This window comes from Lissotriton vulgaris, chromosome 12, assembly GCF_964263255.1.
Source record: "Lissotriton vulgaris chromosome 12, aLisVul1.2, whole genome shotgun sequence".
Lineage (NCBI taxonomy): Eukaryota > Metazoa > Chordata > Amphibia > Caudata > Salamandridae > Lissotriton > Lissotriton vulgaris.
Window position 1 is genome coordinate 556,818,331 of NC_141700.1, and position 10,656 is coordinate 556,828,986.

A 10,656-nucleotide genomic window follows, 5' to 3' on the forward strand; every position below is an offset into this window, starting at 1 on the left:
CCTTCCATGGCTATGATAGGGGCTATCAACTGTGTAAATTCCTGCCCAGCCAACAAGGCCAAAAGACTCCCTAGTGCTTTTGTGGGCTCAGATATGGTTCATACAAGCCTCGTGGAACAACCAGCCAGAGATCAATCCAGTCAGCTACCCCACCCCCATCCCACCCAGCAACCTCTAAATCACTTTTATTTGTGCTTGTACCATCATGGGCATCCAGTGGCATTCCATAACATAGGATAAGTGGGTATTTCAGATCTTTAAGTGGGGTTACCCCAAGTGCTTTTCGATAAACCCTGCCACCTATTCCACCATCCTCAGACTGGCAGATGGAGGACCACCTCTCCCTGCCTCATCAGAAAGTACAGGCTCTTTGGGCTAAAGGAGTTGTCCAGAGTGTGCTGGCATTAGAAGTAGGTCGTGATTGCTGTTTCCTCTACTTTCTGGTGCGCAAGAAGGACGTAGGCCTCCACCCTATATTAGACCTGCGCCCTCTCAATTTCATCCTGAAGAGAAATTAAACATTCTCATGTTAGCTCTGGTTCTGTCTGCTCTAGATCCTGGATGTTTGCTCTGGACTTTAAGGGTTCCTACTTACATTTTCTCATCACGCCTGCCCACAGGGGCTACCTGTGATTCACGGTGGGCTTTGAGAAATATCAGTTTGCTGGGCTCCCTTTTGGCCTTAGCAGCAACCCTCAAGTGTCCACCAAGGTGATGGCAGTGATTGCAGCTAACCTGGGGAGTCAGGGGTTCCTGTCTCCTCTTACCCTGACAACTGGCTGATATCACCCAGCTCCAGACTATAGCAGACCTCCTGCATTTGTTGAGTTTCACTGTAAAAATGCTGAAGTGACATCTGGCTCCCTCTCAGATGCTCCCTTTTATCAGAGCTGTTCTCGAAATAGTGCAGTTTTGGGCCTATCCTCTGGAACATCGAGTCCAGGACATTCAGGATATGTTTCTTATGTTTCAGCCTCTATCATGGATTTCGGTGACTCTGAGGCTGCTGGGTCTCAGGACCTCCTGCATCCTGCTGGTAACACATGCCCATTGGCATACACAGGCTCTACAGTGGTACCTGAAGTCCCAGTGGGTGCAGCACCAGGGGAATCTCTCCTACCTGGTCCAGGGAACTGCCAAAGATCATCAGTAGTGGCAGACAAACTGTGATTGGGTCATCAGCAGACCACTCTTCCTTCCGACCTCAACCAAAGCTGGCTGTAGGGACAGATGCATCACCCCAGGGCTGCGTAGCCATCTGGGGCAGTTGTAAATCAGAGGACTCTGATCTCCAGGGAGTCGCATCTTCACATCAACCTGCTGTATCTGAGAGTGATCCAACTAGCTTTGAAAGCCTTTCTTCCTTCTGTCAAGGGAAGGCTTTTTCAGGTGTTCATGGACAACACCACTGCCATGTGGTATTGCAACAAACAGAGCGAGGTGGGGTCAAGGACCCTGTGCCAAGAGACCCTGCGTTTCTGGACATGGCTGGAACATTAGGGTATTTCCCTGGTGATCCAACATCTGGTGGGCTCTCTGAACACCAGAGCAGACAAACCCACCCGTCAATACCTAGCAGATCATAAATGGCGTCTCCATCCGGAGGTGGTACAAGGTCTCTTTACAGATTGGGGAGAACCATGGTCAGGCCACCGCCAAGAACGAGCAATGTCAGCAGGTGTGAAGTTTCCAAGGTGTCTTTCGCTCAGAAACGCTTTTCATTTTGAGTGAAGTTCCGGCCTCCTGTGTGCCTTTCTGCCAATAATAATCCAGACTTCACAAAAAAGATCAGGAATCTCTTGAAAATGAGCATTGATCCTTCGATTATGCTGCCTCTTTAGCAGGATCTATTGTCGCAGCAGCAGGGGCTTAGTACTACACCCCACCCCAACCTGCATGGACTCTGCCTTCATGCATCGGATTTTAGCGCAGTCAAATGACAGTTTTTGACCTTCCTCCTAAAGCCTTTGAGGTCATTCTGGCAGCCATGGGTTCCTCAACTAAGACAGTATATGCCTGCCATTGGAACACATTTGTGGTTTGGTGTGTTTCCAAACAGGTTGATCCCCTTTTGCACCCTTGTCTGAGGTTTTGTTGTTTGTTCTTTCTTTAGCTTGCTATGGCTTTGCTCTGAGTACAGTTAAAGGATATATGTAGCATCCTTCACTCTCTGGTTTACACTGTGTGACATCATGTATTCCATCTGGTTACCACAGTTACTAGAATGTATGCTTTCAAGCTGAGGGGGTTATTACTTTGAGCTTGGATGAGATCTGGATGTGTCTCCTTTTATCTCCAATAAACCTGAGCTTCATCTCAACTCAATCCTGTGTCTGCTGCTTTCTTATCAAGAACCAGGATCTTACATTGGCGTAGTCGTCTCCTTTTATCTCCAATAAACCTGAGCTTCATCTCAACTCAATCCTGTGTCTGCTGCTTTCTTATCAAGAACCAGGATCTTACAATATATTTCAGCCATATCAGCATTTTTGCGGTTAGCAGATCAGCTCTCCCTGTTTAAGTCACTAGTTGTGACTCGGTTCCTTAGAGGCATCTAGCATATGTTCCATCCAAAACCCTTCATGATGCCCCAGGGGAACCTGAACCTGAACCTAGTCCTAACTTTCCTGTTGTGTGCACCCTTCGAGCCCTTGTACAGTTTCCCCCTTTGCTTGTTGACCACGGAAATAGCCGACCTACTGCCCATTTACATTAAATTAGGAGGTTATTTGAATTGCAAGCACTTTCTGTACACCCTCCTTACATGACTTTCTACCCTGACTAATTTTGAGTGCATGTGCTCCTTTTCCACCAAAAGCAGCAACGCGTTTTTACATAGACCAGTCTACCACATTGTCTACCTTCTTTGGTCCACCTTGCCCTTCCAAAGAGAAAGAGAGACTCTGCCAACTGGACCCAAAAACAAGCATTTTCCTGGTACCTGTGTCCATGGTCTGTGCACTTCTCTCATTGTTCTAGTGCATGTGTAATTCTCCTGGTGACTGTGTCACACAGTAAGTGTCCTATTACTGTTCTAGTGAGCGTGACCATGTCTCAGTGTCTGTGTCCAGGGTCATTTTCCTTCTCTTAGAGTTCTAATGCAAGTGACCTTGTTCTGGTGTCTGTGTTCACGGTCAATGTTCTTCTCTTAGAGTTCTAATGTGTGTGACCTTGTCCTGATGTCTGTGTCCATGGTTACTGTCCTCTTAGTGTTGTAGTGTGCGTGACATTCTCCTGGTGGCTGTGTCCACTCTCAGTGTTCTTCTCTTAGAGTTCTAGTGTGTGTGACCGTGTCCTGGTGCCCTTGTCCATTGTCAGTGTCCATGTGTCAGCTTTCTAGTATATGTGACTTTGTTCTGGTGTCTGTGTCCACGATCATTGTCCTTCTCTCAGTGGCCTAGTGTGTGTGCTCTTATTCTGGCGCCTGTGTCCAGGGTCAGTATCCTTCTCTCAGTGTCTAGTGCTTGTGACCTTGTTCTAGTGTCTGTGTCCACGGTCAGCATCCTTCTCTTAGTGTTCTAGTGCCTGTGGCCTTGACCTGGTGTCTGTGCCTATTGTCAGTGTCCTTTTCCCAATGCTCTAGTACTTTTACATTCTCCGGGTGACTGTGTCCATGGTCAGTGTCCTTCTCTCAGTGTTCTAGTGTGTGTGACCTTGTCCTGGTGTCTGTGACCACAGTCAGTGCCCTTCTTTTGGTGTTCTAGTACATGCAACATTATCCTGATGACTGTGTTTACTGTCAGTGTCCTTCTCTCAATGTTCTAGTGCATGTGACCTTATCTTGGTGCCTGTGTCCGCTGTCAGTGTCCATGTCACAGCATTCTAGTACATGTGAAATTCTCCTGATGACTGTGTCCACGGTCTGTGCTGTTGGAGCCTGGGCCCAGTCAGACATTTTGTCTCCAGAGGGGCAATCTTTCTAGCAGCACGAGCGGTAAAGGGAGAAAACTATCACTTGTTAACATCTCATTTTAGTACAACCAAGGTGGCCACACAGCAATCCACTCGATAACTTAATCTGAGTTTGATAGGATATCATTATAAATTTAGAAACAAATCAATGTAGACCAATTTCAATAGAATGATATAAAAGTACAGAAAGGCCACGGTAAGACCAAATCTTTCTAAGAGATTTACCCTATATATTCCAAAGTAAACGACAAGCTCCATGATGATGATGCAGACGATCAGGAAAAGAATTAAGTATTACATTTCTTCTGATGATTCTCCTTAAGAAGCATAAGTCATCTATCTTTCCTTAAATTATCTTAAAAGGGCAACCCTAAACTAAGAAGCATTTGGTAAGGGTGAAATCAGAACAGTGTCAGCTGCCGGAGTCTTCTGTAGAAAGCACTACAACCATGGGTCAAGTAGCATGAAGGCGCACAATCAAAAGCATAGGTCTGCTCCCTGTGAAAACCTAAGATGACTCTCCTTTCTCTCACTTCGTTCAGCAAAAAATATCAATTGCGGTCAGAGTAGACTATCCCCCGTGATCTTTGCCAATGAATTTCCATAACTCGAGTACAACTGGATGCTTTCAGCACCTTTTCTGGATCGATAAATTGCTACTTCACTTGTCCTTAGTCATTCCTCTCCTTTCCCATCAGAACTTTCCTCCTTGCTCATTACCGAGCTTCTCATTTCCAACTTCGTCTTCTCATACCTTGCTATCTAAAGAAAACAAAATGATCCTCCACTAACTAATGAGGCTTTCTCTCCCCACACCTGCAGTGGAAACAAAATACAAGTGCACACATTCTACGTTAAAGGTTAAATACGAATTACATGTTACACTCTAAATGTGAGAATGGACCAAACTGTTTCTCGAGGCCCTAGACTCTAGTCAATTTAGTAGTGCACAGGAATGCAGAATATGTGCACATTTCTACACACACAATAAATGCAGCCCCTCAATACATGTATAAATTGTAAAGAAGGATGAAGATATCACTCTAAATGCACCGGCATGAAATACATTCTCGTTACATGTATAAATGTTTACACATTACTTTACACACATTCAAATTTGATAACCTCACAATGGAACACATCTTTGTTAACTTAACCTGTCACATTAATATGTAAGTGTCACATAAACCTTTAATTACAACATTCTATGCATGATTATGTCATGTGGCATACTTTAAATATAAGCAATACTCCACTACCTTTAGTAACATTAATTGCACAGAATATATATGAGCGCTGACTACGCACGAATATCATGCACTCGTACAATATCTCAGATGGGATCAAGATTATACTTCTCCAATGTCCTTCTCTCAGTGTTCTAGTGTGTATGACCTTGTCTCAGTGTTCTAGTGTGTATGACCTTGTCTCAGTGTTCTAGTGTGTATGACCTTGTCTCAGTGTCTGTGTCCACAGTCAGTGTCCTTCTGTTACAGTTCTAGTGCGAGTGTCCTTGTCCCGATGTCTGTGTCCACAGTCAGTCAGTCAGTGTCATTCTCCTAGTGTTCTAGTGCAAGTGTCCTTGTCCCGATGTCTGAGTCCTTGGTCAGTGTCCTTCTTTTAGAGTTATAGTGCAAGTGTCCTTGTCCCAATCTCTGTGTCCACAGTCAGTGTCATTCTCCTGGTGTTCTAGTGCAAGTGTCCTTTTCCCGATGTCTGTGTCCACTTTCAGTGTTCTTTTACTGTTCTAGTGCGTTTGTCCTTGTCTTGGTGTCTGTGTCTATGGTCAGTCTCCTTCTCTTAGAGTTCTGTGTCCACTGTCAGTGTCCTCTAAGGGTTTTAGTGCATGTGACCTTGCTCTGGGGTCTATGTCCACGGTCAGTGTCCTCTTAGTGTTCTAGAGCGTGTGGCCTTATCCCAGTGTCTGTGTCCACTGTCAGTGCCCTTCTCTTAGTGTTCTAGTGCGAGTGTCGTTGTCCTGGTATCTGTGTCTCTGATTCCGCGACCGTCTCTGAGTGTTTTAGTGCGTTTGTCCTTGTCCTGGTGTCTGTGTCCACTGTCAGTGTCGTCTTAGTGTTCTAGAGCGTGTGGCCTTATCCCAGTGTCTGTGTCCACTGTCAGTGCCCTTCTCTTAGTGTTCTAGTGCGAGTGTCGTTGTCCTGGTATCTGTGTCTCTGATTCCGCGACCTTCTCTGAGTGTTTTAGTGCGTTTGTCCTTGTACTGGTGTCTGTGTCCACTGTCAGTGTCGTCTTAGTGTTCTAGAGCATGTGACCTTATCCCAGTGTCTGTGTCCACTGTCAGTGCCCTTCTCTTAGTGTTCTAGTGCGAGTGTTGTTGTCCTGGTATCTGTGTCTCTGATTCCGCGACCTTCTCTGAGTGTTTTAGTGCGTTTGTCCTTGTACTGGTGTCTGTGTCCACTGTCAGTGTCGTCTTAGTGTTCTAGTGCATGTGGCCTTTTCCTGGTATCTCTGTCCACTGTCAGTGCCCTTCTCTTAGTGTTCTAGTGCGAGTGTTGTTGTCCTGGTATCTGTGTCTATGATTCAGTGTCCTTCTCTCAGTGTTCTAATGCAAGTGACAGTGTCCTGGTTCCGGTGCCACAGTCCAATGTCCTTCTCTGGTTGTTCCACTGCGTGTGACCTTTTCCTGGTGTCCATTGCCACGGCCAGAGGCCCTCTTTCAGTGTTCTAATGTGCACATACTTGTCCTGCCCAGGGCGTAAATCAGGGATACACGCAGGTACACGGCGTCCACCATTTTGACAGGTGAGCCTCTAGCGCCTGGGCACTCCTGTTGAGTAGCCGGCGCTTTATTAGATCCTCTCATTCATTCATTCATTCATTCATTCATTCATTTATTCATTCATAGCGGGAAAGTTATTTCTCCTGTGAGTCTGCTAAACTCTGAAACTCACTTTCTGCAAGAATAAGAACCTTTGGTATCCACCTGGAGTTCAAGATGATGGTGAAGCCCTGACTTTTCTCTAGACGATGATACTAGAAGTAGGCCCGGCCAGACCCCTCCACATGCCTCACAATAAATGATGACAAGCATCTGCAATGCAATAGGTCTCGCATGTATGCAAGTTTGAGCTATTGGCATTGTAAATGACAATGCCTTTTATTTATGTTTTGTAATTGTCATTTACAATTCCAGTAGCCTAAACTCGTTTAAATGCAAGACCTATTCCGTTGCAAATGCTTGTTAAATCTGTACTTGAGGAACGATCATGACGTTTGCGAAAGATAATTTGAATATGGAATATATCAGGTAATTGGCTCAAGGGAAAGACTTGGAATCACCCTCCTTATTTCCTGAATAATGATCTCAAGTGACGAGTATGATAGAAATAAGATAACAAACAGTAAAATATTCTCTTTAGTTTTAAGTCACTAAGGACTAGTTACCAGTCACAGCTCGCATGACTTGTGTGGGTGGGTGGGGGCGGGGGGGTGGGGGGTGGGGGGGAATGGGTGGGAGTTCGGGTATTAATTAAAAAAAAAAAGTTACCTCACCGGGTCCCGCGCCGCCACCGCTGCTGGCCTGGTCCCACGTTTTCCTGCTGCTTCAGGAGAACAGGAAGCAGGCATCCTCCCTCCTCTCCCCTCCCCTCCCCTCCCCTCCCCTAAGCCAATCACAACGCTGCAATGGCAGCATTGTGATTTGTGCGGACGCCACCCAGCTGGGCACCTGTAGGGAGGCCATTTTTTCGATGTAGGCTGCATGCAGCCTACATGGAGAAAATGGAGAGTGCGCATGACTGGTTTGGTCGACCCCAGAGGGCCAACCAAACAGTCAGGGCCCACAACAGTGGGCAAGCCACTCCTCCCCAACCCGTCCACCCGCCCGCCCCTAACCAGGCATACCCTCCCGCCCTCCCCCAACCGGCATACTATTTTGCTTTCTCACAGCCTGAGAAGCAAAATGGTATTTAAAATGCGATTTTATGTTTCTGCTTCTCGCACTGCGAGAAAGCAGCAGGGCAACGCTCCTGCGCCCTAATGGAGGAGTCGCCCCTTCTGTGTACCCACCGCCTGGGTGCATGTCGACGCTATGCTTCATGACTTTATAAAGCTCTTGGGCGCAGCGTACCTTGACACTAACTTATACAGTTCGCCGATTAACCATAGCACATGTTAATCTCAGAAAATCATCTGCTCCAATAATCTAACTCAATCACAGAACAAACATCGGACACAATCAATTGATGTTTTTCTTATCCTTCAACACCGGAAACTCTGCAGGCCGCCCGACACGGAGCCGCAGGTGACCCTCATAAGAGGGCGGGCACCTTAGTGCCACAGGAGAACCGGCGCACCAGCGTGGAAACATGGGTTTAACAAAACTCGGTTTCTTTGGCATGGAGTCACTGGCTTACGATGGAGCGGGGTGCTTGGTTTGCTAACACAGGAGTTACAAGGGAACGCTCAGCCCCCAGACGTGCTCATCCTGCACGTGGGAGGGAACGACCTGCCTTGCCTGGGGAAAAGATTTCTCTTAAGGGACATGAAAGTTAACATCATCAAAATCAGCAATCTATTGGGTCCTTGTGATCTTTGGTGGTCGGAAATCACACCACGCCGGTGTTGGGCAGGTGCTCGCTCTGGGCAAGCAGTGGAAGGGGCGCGAAGAAAAGTAAACTGCGCTATGCGTAAATTCGCTGAGCTGATGGGCTTTGGTTTTATCCGACATGGGGAACTCCATGCCAAAGCCCCAGGTTGCCTGGACGAGGAAGGCGTCCACTTGTCCAACGTAGGCATGGATTTATTTCTGCTGGACATTCAGGAGGCACTAAGCTCTTCGGGCTGCATATAGGAGTTAGATATGGTGGGGGGCCCTGCCTGTGACGGTCGCCACATACAGGGCTGTGGAGGAATTACATGATGATCCAGAGGCGAAAGGTACTTAGGAGTACCCTATGCAGAAGCACAAAGGGTGCTGAGGCCTATTATCCCTGGGAGATCCGTGCGGTGGACCCTGGGGGTGCGACGGCGCCCCGTTATCCTACGGGCGGTTGGTTACCTGGACAACCGGGGGTTGCTTGAACGCTCCGCCCCTCGTAGGGGGGGGGCGTGGGCTAGAGGGTGGACCAATGGTTCACCGGACAGGTGAGGGGCTACCCTCTCACCATCAACCGCTAAGCACCGCAAGGCCAAGGCCGCGGGCTACTTGGCCTATCAGGTGGCAAGCTGCGAGGGGCGGCTTGCCTTGGATCATCTGTAAGTTAACCCACCATGTTTTAGCAATGATATGCTAATAAACCTGCGACTACTTTTCCCAACAACAAGTTGTCTTGTCCAATTATTTTGATGGGGGTTCGTGTATTTGGAGGGATGGTGGGCGCGCCGATATTGGCACTATGCAGGCCGCCCGACACGGAGCCGCAGGTGACCCTCATAAGAGGGCGGGCACCTTAGTGCCACAGGAGAACCGGCGCACCAGCCCTCTGGGGTCCAGTGGCCGGAGGCCGCTGCCCAGGCCATGACGTCATCGGTATTTATTGGGGGGCGTGGGGGGACAAGGTATTTAGGTCTCCTACACGCCCCTGAGCAGTCTCTTTTGTCTTCACTGCCCTCGATGTTGCCCTCCCTGCCGCTTACCCTACATCTCGGGTGGCAAGGGGGGTTTAGGATTTAATGAATTGTTATTTGTGTTGCAGGAGGAGTTACATGATGATCCAGAGGCGAAAGGTACTTAGGAGTACCCTATGCAGAAGCACAAAGGGTGCTGAGGCCTATTATCCCTGGGAGATCCGTGCGGTGGACCCTGGGGGTGCGACGGCGCCCCGTTATCCTACGGGCGGTTGGTTACCTGGACAACCGGGGGTTGCTTGAACGCTCCGCCCCTCGTAGGGGGGGGCGTGGGCTAGAGGGTGGACCAATGGTTCACCGGACAGGTGAGGGGCTACCCTCTCACCATCAACCGCTAAGCACCGCAAGGCCAAGGCCGCGGGCTACTTGGCCTATCAGGTGGCAAGCTGCGAGGGGCGGCTTGCCTTGGATCATCTGTAAGTTAACCCACCATGTTTTAGCAATGATATGCTAATAAACCTGCGACTACTTTTCCCAACAACAAGTTGTCTTGTCCAATTATTTTGATGGGGGTTCGTGTATTTGGAGGGATGGTGGGCGCGCCGATATTGGCACTATGAGTACAACAAAAAAAGCTGTGAAAATTGTGGTTCATGAGAAAAAAAGAAAGAAAGGCGCTGGTGGAACAGGCGCTGCGCTGATAGTTTGAATGTTTACAGCGTGACGGGAGGTTGCCATTGTTGACTGTGCGCCTGTGTTAAAGTGGAAGTGGGTGCCACGCAGAAACCTATGTGTGGCGCCCGAGAGAGGGATGGGGGTTGCCATTGTTGACTGTGCGCCCGTGCTATTGATCTAAAAGGGTTCTGAGTGCTCAATCATGTGTGCCTGTGCTATTAATCTCAAAGGAGCATTGAGTGGCCCCATTGAAAAGTGAAAGCGCGCATAGTTTGCTGCAAATAAATGCATTTAAAAAAGCGTCCGCCATTACTAAAGCCTGCGTCCCACCAGTGCTCTTAAGATAAACTGAGCAAAGAGTTCTCAGACGGGCTAATGAAAGCTAAATAGTAAAGACATGGTAAAAGGTCCAGTCCTGATAGGAGGTGACAAATGCAGACAAGGCGGTACTAAGGAGGGGCTAACAAGCCTGTAAATGAATCAGAAGAGACCATTTACAAACAACACCAACAGAAGCCAATTAGCGGAGCTTCCAGTCCA